This window comes from Balaenoptera borealis (assembly GCF_965194805.1).
Source record: "Balaenoptera borealis genome assembly, contig: HAP1_SCAFFOLD_1618, whole genome shotgun sequence".
Taxonomy (NCBI): Eukaryota; Metazoa; Chordata; class Mammalia; order Artiodactyla; family Balaenopteridae; genus Balaenoptera; species Balaenoptera borealis.
The window spans coordinates 75,491-89,857 of NW_028122617.1; the positions used below are offsets into that span (position 1 = coordinate 75,491).

The following is a 14,367-nucleotide window of genomic DNA, read 5'->3' on the forward strand; positions in this document are numbered from 1 at the left end:
TCTTCGCGCGCGGCCCCCGCACCAGGCTAGTCTGGCGGTTGGGGGGAGGGGCGGGACGCCCGCCGGCGGGGGCGGGGCAGGCGGGCGGGCGGGCGGGAGGCTGAGGGGAGGGGGCCTGGCCTGGACCTCAGCCGCCGCCGCCGCCGCCGCCGCCGCCGCGCTCCCGTCTGGCCCCCGGCTCCCTCTTTGTGGTCACAGGCCCGGGACCTCCAGCGCTGCCGCCAACTCGGGCCGGCGTGAGGCGAGCACACTGAGCCGGGGCCGGGCTGAACCACTCACTCGCGGCGCGCGCGCCGCCCGCCCCGTGGACTCGCCCGCTCCACGTACGTACGCACGCACGCACGCACGTCTTCGGCTGCCCCCGGCCACCCGCACCGGCCCGAAGTCGGGACCCGGGGAGACCCCCTCGGGGCTTGGGGTGGCGGGTTCGACTCCCGCCCTTGACGTACCGTGACACACACACACACACACACACACACACCCACCCAATAATAAGACTATAATTCCTCATTAAATATGACAGCCGGAATCCCGGCTTCTGTTCACAAAAATGCCCTGTATTTAGCCTATGCTAGGCACCAGACCCTGGACGCTCAGTACTGGCAAAAAAGGAAATGCCCTGCCCTCATGGCGCTGCCATTTTAATTGGAATAGTAGTGACAATGGTCAAGGGAGAAAATAAAGTGTCATCATCGCCACGGGGGTGGTTAATCTCATGTGCGCACTGCGCGGGGCCCCGGCAACCACAAACATTATTCCAGATGTGGCCAGGAAGGTATTTTTCAGGAGAGATGAACACTGAAATTGGTCCACTTTGGGGAAAGGAGATCGTCAATGCCGCGGCGTGGGTGGGCCTCGTCCATCAGTTGAAGGACTGGAGAGAAAAATGAGGTTCCGTAGAAAGAGGGAACTGTTCCTCCAATGGCCTTGGGACATCAGCTCTTCCCTGTGTCTCCAGCCCAGAGTCCTGCCCTGACTTGCCTGCCTCACGGTCACATGAGTCAACTCCTTAAAACAAAACTATATATGTAAAAATACTGAATATATACAAGCCTATTAATTTGTATATGTGTGCATACATATTATATATATGTATACACATATGTTTATATGTGCGTGCGTTTGTAGTATATGTGTAAGTACTATATACAGTATACATACAAGCCTATATATTTGTGTGTATCTATTGTATACATGTATGTATGTGCATATATATAGTATACATTTTATAAATGTGAACATGCTGTATATATACACACACCCATATATTGATATATGGGTGTGTGTAGATATACAGTTTATGTACACTGTATGTATGTATACAGTGTGTATTTATATATAGGTGTGTATATATGTTGTATACCTGTATGTGTATATGTTTCTAGGTGTTATATGTATATATGTATATACTATTATATACACACTTGCGTATGTATTTATATGTGTATGTACATGTGCATATTTACATATAGGTGTGTATGTGTGTGTATACATTGTATATATGTATATATCTTATATATATGATATATGTACGTATACGTACGATGAATTTATATATACAGTACATATATATTTTTACGCTATATGCTTTTATATGTAGGTGTATATGTGTGTCTATATGTATGTACGTGTACGTATTGCATATATTATATGTGTATGTATGTATACTGTCTATATACACACCTAAATATCTTTGTATGTGTGTATATATGTATGATATATATGTACCTAGGTGTGTATATTGCATATGTTATACGTATGTGTACATACTGTATACATACAAACGATGCATTTTGTATGTGTGTATGTATAGTGTCTATGTATGTGTGTATTGTATATGTTATGTGTATATGTGTGTATACATACTGTAGATATACAAACTATGCATTTTATATGTGTGTATATATGTATGTGTGTATTGTATATACTATATGTGTATATGTGTGTATGCATACTGCATAGATACACAGCTGTATATTTTTGTATGCGTGTACATATGTACGTGTGTGTGTATATACACACACACACCCTATGGATTCTGTTTGTCTGGAGAACCCTCACTGATACGGACACTTATGACAATTGAGCACCTGCTCTTTGCCAGCCAGGGAGCCAAAGACTTGTCCTTGCGGTGTCTCCCTTAAGTGTCACAAGTCCCAGGAGGGAAGGTGATGCGGCTCCTACCAGTTGAGGTGCCTCAGGGTCAGAGAGGTGCACAGGGTGGGGGGCTGGAGCCTGGTGGAGCCCAGGTGGAGTTCTAGCAGCAGTACAGCCTAGCAGTCCCACTTCCCCGGGTGCTTCTCACAAAGACGCCAAGGGAGAGACGGGATCTGAAGGAGGGGATGAGGAAGCTTCCGTGGGTCCGCAAGCCCAGACCAAGGCTGACTCGTCAAGGGTGTTAGAGGTCAGGACTGTGGTTACCCTGGGGGTGGGCTTACACAGAGCCATTCACATTCTGAAAAAGTATCCATTCTGCTCTTGTTTGTATGTTTACCTCCCTCCCCCAAATCTTTTAAAAACAGATTCTCTTGGTTGCTGGGAACACACACGGGGAAGTTGTGTGTGAGGGGGTGTGATCCAGGGGACAGGGAGGATAAGCCCCCCCACTCGTAGGGCCAGGAGTGGCTCAGCTTTGTGAGCTGAGGATGGCCCACGAGGTCCCAGAGAGAAGGGTCCCTGCTCCGTCCCTGCTCTGTGCACCCCATTCCCAGCCTGAGAAGCCCAGAGCCACCCCCCGCGACACACACACACCAGGGAGGAGAGCCAGTCACCCTGGCTCCCAGGCTCTGGCTCCAAGGCTCCCGGCACTAGGAGCTATTTTCAGCTTTCATGCTCTGTCTGTCTCTCGCCCGCCCTCCCTCCCTCCTCCGCTTCTTCCCCTCCCGCTCCATCTGTCCTCCCCTCCAGCCTGCATTTCTACACAGGATGGCTCACAGACAGCTGCTCCCCGTGCCCACCTGCCACCATTCGATGCATGTCAAAGCAAACCCTGGGGACTTCCCTGGAGGTCCAGTGATTAAGACTCCGAGCTTCCACTGGCAGGGGGCGCGGGTTCGATCCCTGGTCAGGGAAATAAGATCCCACATGCCGCACGGCATGGCCAAGAAAAATAAATGAATAAAAAATAAAGTTATAGTGATGAAACAGCCCTAGTGGTGCAAGGATGGGACGTATAGCTCTATGGTATAGAATAAAGGTCCAGAAACAGATCTATGAGAACTTGATATGACAGAAAGTGGGGAAATTAAGGAGTTTTCAATAAATGGCATTAGGACAATTGCATATCCATGTGGGAAAAAGTAAATTAGAAAAAAAAAAAAAAAGGCAAGCCCTGGTCAGGTGTGACCTTGGGCCCAGGGCCATTGGCACACGTTGTCATGTGGGACGTTCTTCCGTAGACTCCTCCCTCCCCCCTGTGTCACTGTCACTTCCTCCAGAACCTTCCTGGACTCCCCTACACAAGCCCGGGGTGTGCCCTCACCCGCCCTGGATCACCAGAATTCCAATCCCGGCCCACCCTTCCTTCCCTGCCAGGTAAAGAACTGTGCATGGTCAATAAGACCGTAGAGGTCATTGGCCATTGCTATTGCAGCTGGAATTGTTACTGTGTTTAGATAGGGTGACCAACACCCGCCCCCAGTTTGCCCAGGACCGCTCAGGTTTGAGCGCTGGAACTCTGGGGAAACCCTCAGTCCCGGGGAACCCCAGAAGGCTGGTCAGCCTATTTAGGACGGATCTTTCACTTGATCTCCCAACCCCCGAGAGCCAGAAAGGGAATCTCCCCCCTCCTTCCATTGTAACCTTCATTCATTCATCCACTCATCCCTTTATTCAACTCCTTTATTCAGCAAGTATTTATGAAGCATCTACTACACAGCAGACACTCTTCTAGGTGCTGGGGACATAACAGCATCCCTGTCCTCAAAGAGCTCACGTTCTAGCGAGGGCAGCAAACAGTCAACTGAGAAGGTGTGATTTATTACATGGCGATGATGTCTCGGAGACCACTGCAGGGCAGAGGAGGTGGGAGAGGAAAGGGGCAGGTCTAAATGCAGGCGCTGACGGGATTGGGGCAGACCTTGCCCTGGGCCAGGCTGGTTGCTTCAACACAGCTGTCCTCGCCCAGGGCCATCCTGCCTCCGCCGCCTCACCCAGTTCTTCCGTGATGTGTGGGGAAAATCTGTGGTTGTCACAACTGGGGGGGAGGGGCCCCTGGAATCAAATGGGTGCGGCCAGGGCTGCTGCTAAACCCCACACAGTGCCCAGGAGGGGCCCTCAGCAGAGGATGGCCCGCCCCGAATAACCCCAGTGCCGCGGGGGAGACCCTGCACTAATATTATTCAGACCCGCTGGTGCCCCCAGATTCCTGCACAGGCAGGGACTCTAACCGGGTCACCTCTGTATCCCGAGGTGACCTAGAGTGGGGCAGCCAGGAGGGCTGAGATGAGCATCGGGGGTGAAATGACAAATCTCTGTGCCCACTCTCCCCGCCGCACCCCAGGGGCGATGGCCTCTATCTCCTCCCTGTGCAGGTAGCTTTTCCCTGAGCCATTTCTTCTTGTCAACGTCCCTGTCGCAGGTTGGGTTCCCCAAAGATGACGTTGAGAGCAAGGATTGGAGTGCAGGTGGTTGATGTGAGACGTGCAGCAACAGATACAGCTGCCATAGGGTCCCGCAATTCCACTCCTGGGCATAGATCCGGAGAAAACTCTAATTCAAAACTATACACACACCCCTGGGATCTCCCTGGTGGTCCAGTGGTTAAGACTCCGTGCTTCCAGTGCGGGGGGCATGGGTTCCATCTCTGGTCAGGGAACTAAGATCTCACATGCCGTGTGACAAAAAAAAAAGAAAGAAAGAAAAAGAAAGAAAGAGAGAGAGGGAGAGAGAGAAAGAAAGAAAGAAAGAAAAAAAGAAAGAAAGAAAGAAAGAAGGGAAGGAAGCAAGGAAGAAAGAAAGAAAGAAAGAAAGAAAGGAGGAAAGAAAGGGAGGAAGAAAGGAAGAAAGAAAAAAAAAAGAAAGAAAAGATACATGCACCCCAATGCTCATTGCAGCACTATTTACAATAGCCAAGACATGGAAGCTACCTAAATGTCCACTGATGGATGAATGGATAAAGAAGATGTGGTACATATATACAATGGAATATTATTCAGCCATAAAAAGAATGAAATGATGCTATTTGCAGCAATGTGGATGGACCTAGAGATTACCATGCTAAGTGAAGTAAGTCAGAAGAGAAAGACAAATATCATATGATCTCACTTATATGTGAAATCTAAACTACGACACAAATGAACTCGTCTACGAAACAAAAACAGACTCACAGACACAGAGAACAGACTTGTGGTTGCCAAGGGGGAGAAAGAGTGAGGGAGGGTTGGATTGGGAGTTTGGGGTTAGCAGATGCAAACTATTAAATATAGGATGGATAAACTACAACATCCTACTGTCTAGCACAGGGAACTATATTCAATATCCTGTGATAAGCCATAATGGAAAAGAAAAAAGTTTTATTTATAGGTTCCATCCCTAACTGAGCTGGCCCATCCCCTCCCATGGTTCTAAGTGCAGCCCGAGGCTGCAGACTTCCCACCGTGGTCTTCAGCTCCAGAGCAAGCCACCTGCAAACCACCCACATCTTTCCAGGGGCTGGCAACTCTCCTTTGCTACTGATTCCAAGACACATCCAGATAGCAAAAATGTGACCATGAAAAGAAACTCAGGCATGTTCAAATCAGGGAAATAACATTCTTCTCTCTGTTCAGTACTCGCTTAATTTTAGAATAGCTTAGAGTTACAAAAAAGTGGCAAAGATCTGTACAGAGTGTAGAGTGCCGTGGACCCTGACCCAGTAACCCTATTTCCAACACGTTAGTACGTTAGTATGACATGTTTATCCAACTAAGGAACCAAGATGGATACATTGTTATTAACGAAAGTCCACACTTCATTAGCATTTCCCTAGTTTCCCCCTAACATCCTTTTTCTGTCCCAGTCTCCTCTGGGCTGTGACATTTCTCAGATGTCCCTGGGTTTTGATACCTTGAAAGTTTTGAGGAGGACTGGTCAGGTATTTTGTCCCTCAATTTGTTTGTCTGTTTGTTTTCTGATGTTTTCTTATGGTTGGTCTGGAGTTATGGGGTTTGGGGCGGAAGATCCAGACAGAGATAAAAATGCCATTCTCCTCAGGTCACATCAAGGATACACACCATCAACGGGACTTATGACAAATGATTTTACCCTTGATCACCTGGCCAGTATCGTCTTTTTTTTTTTTTTTTTTTTTGCTGCGTTGGGTCTTCGTTGCGTGCGGGCTTCTGTAGCTGTGCACGGGGGCTCAGTAGTTCTGGCTCCCAGGATCTCGAGCGCAGGCTCAGTAGTTGTGGCCCACGGGCTTAGTTGATCTGTGGCACCTGGGATCTTCCCGGACCAGGGCTTGAACCTGTGTCCCCTGCACTGGCAGGCGGATTCTTTTCTTTTCTTCTTTTCTTTTGCAACCAAAACTTTAATCCCAAGGATTCTCACAAAACATATTACAAATGACAGCATGAAAAAAAAAAAAATTGCACAGTAACTCAAAGTTCAGCTCTACAATACTCTTATTAATCTGGCAGGACATTGGTATCTTGATAATCTCAGATTTCCAAAAAATATTACAAAGAGCTATGTATTCATGTACAGCAATCACAGAGGGGACTTATGACCGAACTCAAAGGTAAACTAACTTCCTTGAAACTTCTTAGATTCTCAACTCCCTGGACAACCTCTTGTCCCGTGTGAAGACTAGTGGAATTTTTAAACCTCTAATCTAGGGTAAGGGTGCGGCTTTCATTTTTACCTGCTGGCTTGTGTTCACAGCACCTTTTAAAGACTGCTTGCTTAACTACAGCTGCATATCATTTCCCAGCTACAGAAAGTCTTTTCCATGTTTGCCAGTGTTGTTTCCATAATAGTAAACATCACACTTTAGGTGGGCAGGAGTTAAAGTTTTATTATCAGTCTAGGCAAGACCAAAAATTCAAAGCAAATTCAATTTTGCTTAAGGGAACATTGGAAGGTAACAATTCTTCATATCACAAGCCTCATATGACCCATTTCAAACCATAGAGAATGACACCTTTATGGGTCACTGTCCCAAGAGACAAACAAATGTGAACAACTAAAACATTTAAAAAGTGCACCAAGCTTCAGAAGTCTCAAACAAAACTTGAATTTTCTGTACCTACTCCTGTCAGATGAAGTTATTGCCTGTACACCACTCCTCTTGCAAAGTGGTCTTCTATTTCCTTTCATTTGACCTAGATCGGCTAGGAGACCTAGAGAAAGATCGGGACGGCTTGTGATTTCTCTCCTGGGACAGTCATCTCTCTCTTCTCCTATATCTAGAAAGGGACCTGCTCTGGCTGACGGAGAAAGCTCTCCATCTTGGAGATGTGTGGGAGGTGGAGGACTCCTCCTCCGATAATCATCTCGAGGGCGACGACCCCAAGAAGGAGGCGGTCACGATTGCGACTTCTCTTTTCCCCATTCGACAGGTCCACTCTTACTCGGCAGCCACATAGTGTTCTCCCATCTAGTTCTCGGACAGCATCGGCTGCATCTCGGGGATCTTCACATTCAACAAGAGCGAAGCCGGGAGGGCTTTTAGCAACCCACACACTTCAGAGTGGTCCGTAATAGCCTAAATCTCGTTCCAATTCAGCCTTGTTACCACTGTTTGCAAGATTCCCTACATAAACTTTACAGTCCAACGGACAGGAATCACGATGCAAGACCCTCGTGGCCTCCTGTTTTTCATGGGCCACAGGGTGGTCCCGGGCCTCTAGAATCTGGCAGCTGAATCTGCTCGCACAAGCTGTCCTGTGGGGATGCTTTTCCCCCTATGTGTCCAGCCCGGGGCCCCGCGGTCTTGGCCCGGCCTCACCGGTGAGAGGGTGAACCCCAGCTCCCTGGAGCAGACACTCAGAGCCCTGGTGACCAGACTCACGGCTGACGGGGCTGGAGCGGCGGCTGGACATGTGTGGCCAGCCTGGTGGTGTTTGGCCCCCTCTGCAGTTCCAGTTCCAGCTGAGAAAGAGCCTCCCTGTGTTATTTTCTCCTGGTTGTGTAAGGATCCCCGGTGTCATCTGACAGAAATGTAGATGGTGTGTTCTTTCTCTCTTTTCTCCCTGCTTCCTCTCCTCCCTCTCTCCCTCCCTGTCCCTCTTTCCCTGTTCTGCTCTCCCTCTCTTTCCCTCTCCCTCTCTCTCTCTCCCTCCCTCTCTCTCCATCTGTCTCTCCCTCTCTCCCTCCCTCTCTCTCTTTCCTCTCCCTCTTCCCTCTCCTCTCCCTCTGTCCCTGCCTCTCTCCCTGTGCCTGTTTCCCTGTCCTTGTTTCCGTGTTCCGCTCTGCCTCTACCTCTGTCTCTCCGTCTCTGGGAGGGAGTGAGGGAGATGGAGAGACGGAGGGAGAGGGAGAGTTGGAGGGAGAGGGAGAAGAGGGAGAAGAGGGAGGAGAAGGAGGGAGGCAGAGGGAGGGAGGGAGAGGTCTCTTCCTCCCTCCCTCTCCCTCCCTCCTTCTCTCCCTCACCCTCTCTCCCTCTCCATCCCTCCATCATTTTCCCTCCTGCTCCCTCTCCCTCTCTCCCTCCCAGAGAGGGAGAGACAGAGGGAGAGGGAGAGGGGGGAGAGAGGGACACGGAGAGGGAGGGAGGGAGACAGAGAGGGAAGCAGGCACCCTCTCTCCTTCTCCCTCTCCCTACCTCCTTCTCCAACTCCCCCTCTCCTTCGCTCCCTCCCTCTCCTCTCCCTCTGTCTCTCCCTCTCCCTCCCTCCCTCTAGGAGAGGGAGAGGAAGGGGGAGGGAGAGGGAGAGGGAGAGATGTCTCGCCCTCCCTCCCTCCCTCTCCCTCGCCCTTTCCCTTCCTCTCTCCCTCTCCCTCCCTCCTTCTCCCTCTCCCTCCCTCTGTCTCTCCCGCTCCCTCCGTCTCTCCCTCTCCCTCCGGCTCTCCCGCTCCCTCATTTCCTCTCAGAGAGGGAGAGATGGAGGGAGAGGCAGAGATGAGGGAGAGGAGCAGAGGGAGGGGGGAGAGAGGGAGAGGGAGAGAGGGAGAGAAGAAGGAGAGAGGGAAAAGGAGGGAGGAAGAGACCTCTCTCTCTCTCCCTCTCTCCCCCCTCTCTCTCCTTCTCCCTCTCCCTCTCCCTTGTCTCTGCCTCTTCCTCCGTCTCTGGGAGGGAGTGAGGGAGATGGAGAGACGGAGGGAGAGGGAGAGTTGGAGGGAGAGGGAGAGGGAGGAGAGGGAGCGAGGGAGTGGGAGAGAGGGAGCGAGAGAGGGATAAAGGGAGGGAGAGAGGGATAGAGGGAGGGGGGGAGAGACGTCTTTGTCTTTCCTTCCCTCCCTCTATCCCTCTCTCCCTCTCCCCCTCTCTCTCCCTCTCCCCCCTCCCTCTCCTGCTCCCTCTCCCTCCACCTCCTTCCCTCTCCAGAGAGGGAGAGGGAGCGGGAGAGGGAGAGAGGGAGGGAGAGAGGGAAAGGGAGGGAGGAAGACACCTCTCTCTCTCTCCCTCCCTCCCCCCTCTCTCTCCCTCTCCCTCTCTCCCTCTCCCTTGTCTCTGCCTCTTCCTCTGTCTCTCCATCTCTGGGAGGAAGTGAGGGAGATGGAGAGAGGGAGGGAGAGAGGGAGGGAGAGAGGGAGAGAGGGAGGGAGGGAGAGATGCCTTTGTCTTTCCCTCCCTCCCTCTATCCCTCTCCCTCCACCTCCTTCCCTCTCCAGAGAGGGAGACAGAGAAGGAAGCAGGCACCCTCTCCAGAGAGGGAAGGAGGTGGAGGGAGAGGGAGAGGGAGAGGGAGAGGGAGCAGGAGAGGGAGAGAGGGAGGGAGAGAGGGAGAGAGGGAGAGAGGGAGAGAGGGAGAGAGGGAGAGAGGGAGAGAGAGAGAGAGGGAGAGGGAATGAGGTATCGGAAGAGCGGAACAGGGAAACAGGGACAGGGAAAGGGGGACAGGGGGAGAGGGAAAGAGGGAGAGGGAGAGAGGCAGAGGGAGAGATGGAGGGAGAGTGAGAGTGAGAAGCAGGGAGGTAGAGGGAGGGAGGGAAGGAGGGAGAGAGGGAGACAGAGAGGGAGAGAGGGAGACAGAGAGGGAGAGAGGGAGAAGGGCTGATGGGGGCTCCCTCCCCCTCCCCTCCTCTCCCCACTGCTTTCTCTTTCTTCTGCTTCAACAAACACCAGGCGCCTTTTAGATCAGCCCTGAAGTCAACGTTGATGCTTGGACGGCTTGACCTCCCCGCTGCCTTCCAGCCCGGGACCACAGCTGGGAGATGAAGTCTGCGGGGCCCTGGGCGGCGGCGGCGGGCTGCACAGGCACCTCCTCTGACGCCCAATCTCTCCTCCTTTACGAGGCAGCCGCCAGCTCCCCTCCCTGACTCCCCAAGATTTGGGGCCTTTTTAATATGTGTCGATAATGCCATGAGCTACTATTTAACTTTTCCACGAGGACCCATCTCCCGAAATGCAGTGCTTTTCAGCCTTGGCTGCACTAGAGAACCCCCAGGGAAGGGAGAGACGTCTGCACCTCCCTCTCTCTCCCTCTCCCTCCTCCTCTCCCTCTCCTTCTGGGGTGATGCCCCATGAGCTCAGCTTCGCAGATGTTCCCCCCATCTCCTCTCTGTGCCTTGCGTGGGGTCTGGGCCTTCTCACTGTGGCCCGGGTACGGCCTTGACATTCAGACATCGGTTCCTGCAAGGACACTTGCGTTTGGTCCATACCGCGTGTGGCTGCAGTCTGTGCTTCTCCTGTTCAGCATCTTCAGTAGATGGGGGCTGTGCATGAGCCCTTCATCTTCCCCGCAGACACCACTGGTGCTTGCTCGGCCTCGTGGGTGATGTGGGGGGCGTGGGGGACAGTCCTGTGTCCCCACCTTCCTGGGCTGCAGACAGGCCACGTTGGTCCTGTGGTGACTGGGGGCTCCCAGGAGAACCCCACCGCAGAGCCGGAGAGGTGGCCCCAGAGAAGGTGGCGTACGCCTGGGGCCGGGCCTCACCAGCCAGCCCCGGGCCACCGGCAGCAACAGGCGTCTCGCCGTCCAGGGGGCTGGGTGTTCGGGCGCCGTGGGGATGACCTGCTGTCTGCACGGCAGCCGAGTCTGTATTGTTGAGCCCGGCGAGGCCCCTGGGTGGCTCCTGGAGAGCCTGGTCACATTTCTTCCTGCCCTTGGCCTTAGAGCTCATCACGGTTCACGCCGTTTCTGGTTCCAAAAGGACCTGTGTTCATAAAGACCACGTGTTAGGACAGCACCAAAGTGTCTAGAAATCCGGGCCAGGAGGAGGAGGGAGGGGGATTGGCTGTGCCCGCCAGTGGCCTGAGAGCCCTGCCCGCCCTCAGAGACCTGGCCCGGGGCCCGTGGGGAGGGCGTGGCCCACGGTCCCCAGCGCTGGCCGTCTCTGGGTTCCAGGAGAACTGCGCGATCCTCGGGGAGCTGGTAAGGCTGCAGGCTCAGAAGTCCCGCCTGCTGGGGTTCAGCACGCGTGCCGACTCCGTGCTGGAGATGAACATGGCCAAGACCAGCCAGGTGGTGGCCAATTTCCTAGGTAACCCCGCCTCCCCGAGTCCCAGTGGGGACAGGGGTCAGGCGGACCTTGACTGGACGTGGTGCTGCCTGAGACCCCACTGTGTCAGCCCTTGGGGGTCGCCTTCCCCAACCCTTCATTCTGCCTCGAGGGGCGTGGGGTGGGTGGCGGCTGGGAGGCTGCCACAGGGACATAGCCGAACCTCTCCCCTCCGCCCGCAGATGAGCTGGCCCAGAAGCTGAAGCCCCTCGGGGAGCAGGAGCGGCCGTGATCCTGGACCTAAAGAAGGCCAAGTGCCAGAGGCGGGGCCTGCACTTTGACGGGCCCATCAACGTCTAGGACCTGTGCTACTACACGAACCAGGGGGAGGAGACGCGCTACCACGTGGACCGGTACCTGCTCAATGAGTCCTTCCCCATGCAGGTGGTCACGCGCGGGCGGCTGGGCATCTCCCAGGAGCTGCTGGGGCTGACCTTCGACCTGGAGGAGGGTGCCAACGTGTGTCACGAAGATGTGAGGCTCTACATGGTCCGGGACGCGGCCGCGGACAAGGTCATCCATCGGCAAGTTCTACCTGGACCTCTACCCTCGGTGCATGCGTGGGGGAACCTGTCGGCCGTGGGCCAGGGCTCCTCTGTGGAAGCGGGGCCTCACCCGCGTCCCTCCCCAGGGAAGGGAAGTCCGGGCACATGGCCTGCTTTGGCCTGCAGCCGGGCTGCCTGCAGCAGGATGGGAGGCGCCAGATTGCCATCGTGGCCATGGTGGCCAACTTCACCAAGCCTACGCCCAACCCGCCCTCCCTGTTGCAGCATGATGAGCTGGAGACCTACTTCCATGAGTTCTGGCAAGCGACGCACCAGCTCCGCTCCCAGGTGGGTGCGGGCGCGGGGTTGCAGGCAGGGGGCGGGGAGGGCCCGGGCTCTCCCGTGGTTCTCAGGCAGGCCCTCGCCACGGGATTCTTCCGCTGATGTCACCCCGCACGTGGTGACGCCCTCGGTGTCAGTTTCCATCATCAAACCCCACGCACAGGGCGTGTAAAAAAAACGGAAGTGGATGTCCTCGAGACTCTGGAGGCTGGAAGCCGCAGATCAAGGAGTCAAGACTGGTTCCCTGCATGTTAAATACGTGTATTCAAGAGTTGCCTTTAAAAAGACAAAAGAAAAGAAAGGAACGTTGCATGCAAGTCTGGTGACAGGCGGTGATGAGAACCAGAGGGTAGGCTCTGGGGCCGGGAGCGCCACGCCCTGTGAGGCCCTGGGGCTGCTGCCAGTCTCGGTGGAGGTTCAGCAAGTCCCAGGGACTTCCCCACGGGGGGGGGGTCCCCAGCTGAGCGTCTGGGCCCAGGACCCAGTGCTCGTTCAGTCTTCCTGTGGTCAGCCCTTCGTCCTGAGAGCGATGCTCTCACAGGCTGCACCGGAGCGGGTGGGGACACTTTACTGAGCTGTGCAGCCGTCACTACTGCCCTGTTTTGGAACATTTCCCTCACCCCAAAAATGTCCGTCACGCCCTTAGTTATCGTTCCCTCCCCCCCCCCCGCCCCTAACAACCAGGAACCCACTCTGACTCTGTGGATCTACCTGTTCTGGAAGTTTCCCCTCAGTGGGGTCACACCCTGTGTGTCCTTCTGTGTTTCATGTCTCTCGCTGAGCATCGTGTTCTCAGGGTGTATCCACTTGGCAGCGAGTGTCAGGGCTTCACACCTTTGCGTGGCTGAGGGCCGGAAAAAAGACAAACGACAAGAAAGGCACGTTACCTGCGACTCTGGCGACAGCCAGTGATGAGAACCAGAGGGAAGGCTCTGGGGCCGGGAGCGCCGCGCCCTGTGAAGCCCTGGCGTTGCTGCCAGTCTCGGTGGGGCACGGGCAGCGCCGTCCCCTGGAGCTGCTGGCCAACTCATCAAGTCCCAGCTGGCCAACCCCGGTGCGGTCGGGCCGAGGGAAAGGAAAGGGGCTCCCGGACCGCCTGGCTGGAAAGCGCGGCCTGCACACAGTGCCAGCCCCCCGTCTCCTTCCTCCCGCCCTCCAGGCCTCTTCAACCTGCGCCAGATCGTCCTGGCCAAGGTGGACAAGGCCCTGCACACGCAGACGCCCGCGGACCCGGCCCAGGAGAATGCCCGCCTCTGCCAGGAGGTCCTCGGGGTCCCAGCCACGCCAGGTAGCCAAGTGCACGCCGGGCCCACCTTAGCGGTCGGTTGGTGGCTACTGCCCAGGTCAAGAGGATCCTCTGGTGGTGTGTGAAGGGGGACCGACTGACGGGCTCTGGCCGAGGCCCGCTGACCTCTGGCCTCTTCCTGCCTCGGTTCCTGGCCTGGTCCCTCCAGCTGTGGCCCGCGGAGTCCGAGGGTGGGGTGGGCGTATCTGCACGTGCTTTCTGGAGAGCCTGGAAGAGGCAGGAGAGGGCTTCATATCCCGGACGGAACGCGTCGACGAGGTTTGCCCGTGCGTGTCGGTGCGGAGACGCAGTTCACTCCCTCGTGAGCGCTTGAACCCGCGCTCTCCCCGTGCTGGAAGGTGAGCCCTGACTCATCCCTCAGAGCCTCGGGCAGCTGACCTTGTAAGAGGCTTAGGGGTGAACCCTCGTGAGCTTCAGCAGAAAGTCGGCAAAAATTTATTGGTGTCCCTCCACTGAGTTGCCCGCCAGGTCCCCGTTTTCTAGAAGTGTTGGGCCAATACTCCCTCTAGTGGCAGGGGACTCAGACAGGGCTGCTTTGAGGCCCCCTCTCTGGGGAAGGGGCACGGAGCGGCCAGGGGGCCGGGCAGGAGCTTCTCCGCGTGTGTCCCAGGGACCCACCTGCTTGCGACCTTCGGCCACCTGGCAGGAAGC

General features: G+C 54.7%; 1 pseudogene across 1 annotated transcript; it reads right to left on the minus strand.

Moving 5' to 3' along the window:
- Window positions 1-6,968: 6,968 nt before the first annotated feature.
- Window positions 6,969-7,883, minus strand: LOC309622138 (serine/arginine-rich splicing factor 3 pseudogene; annotated as a pseudogene). Its single transcript has one exon. The product of its transcript is annotated as a serine/arginine-rich splicing factor 3 pseudogene (transcript).
- Window positions 7,884-14,367: the final 6,484 nt, after the last annotated feature.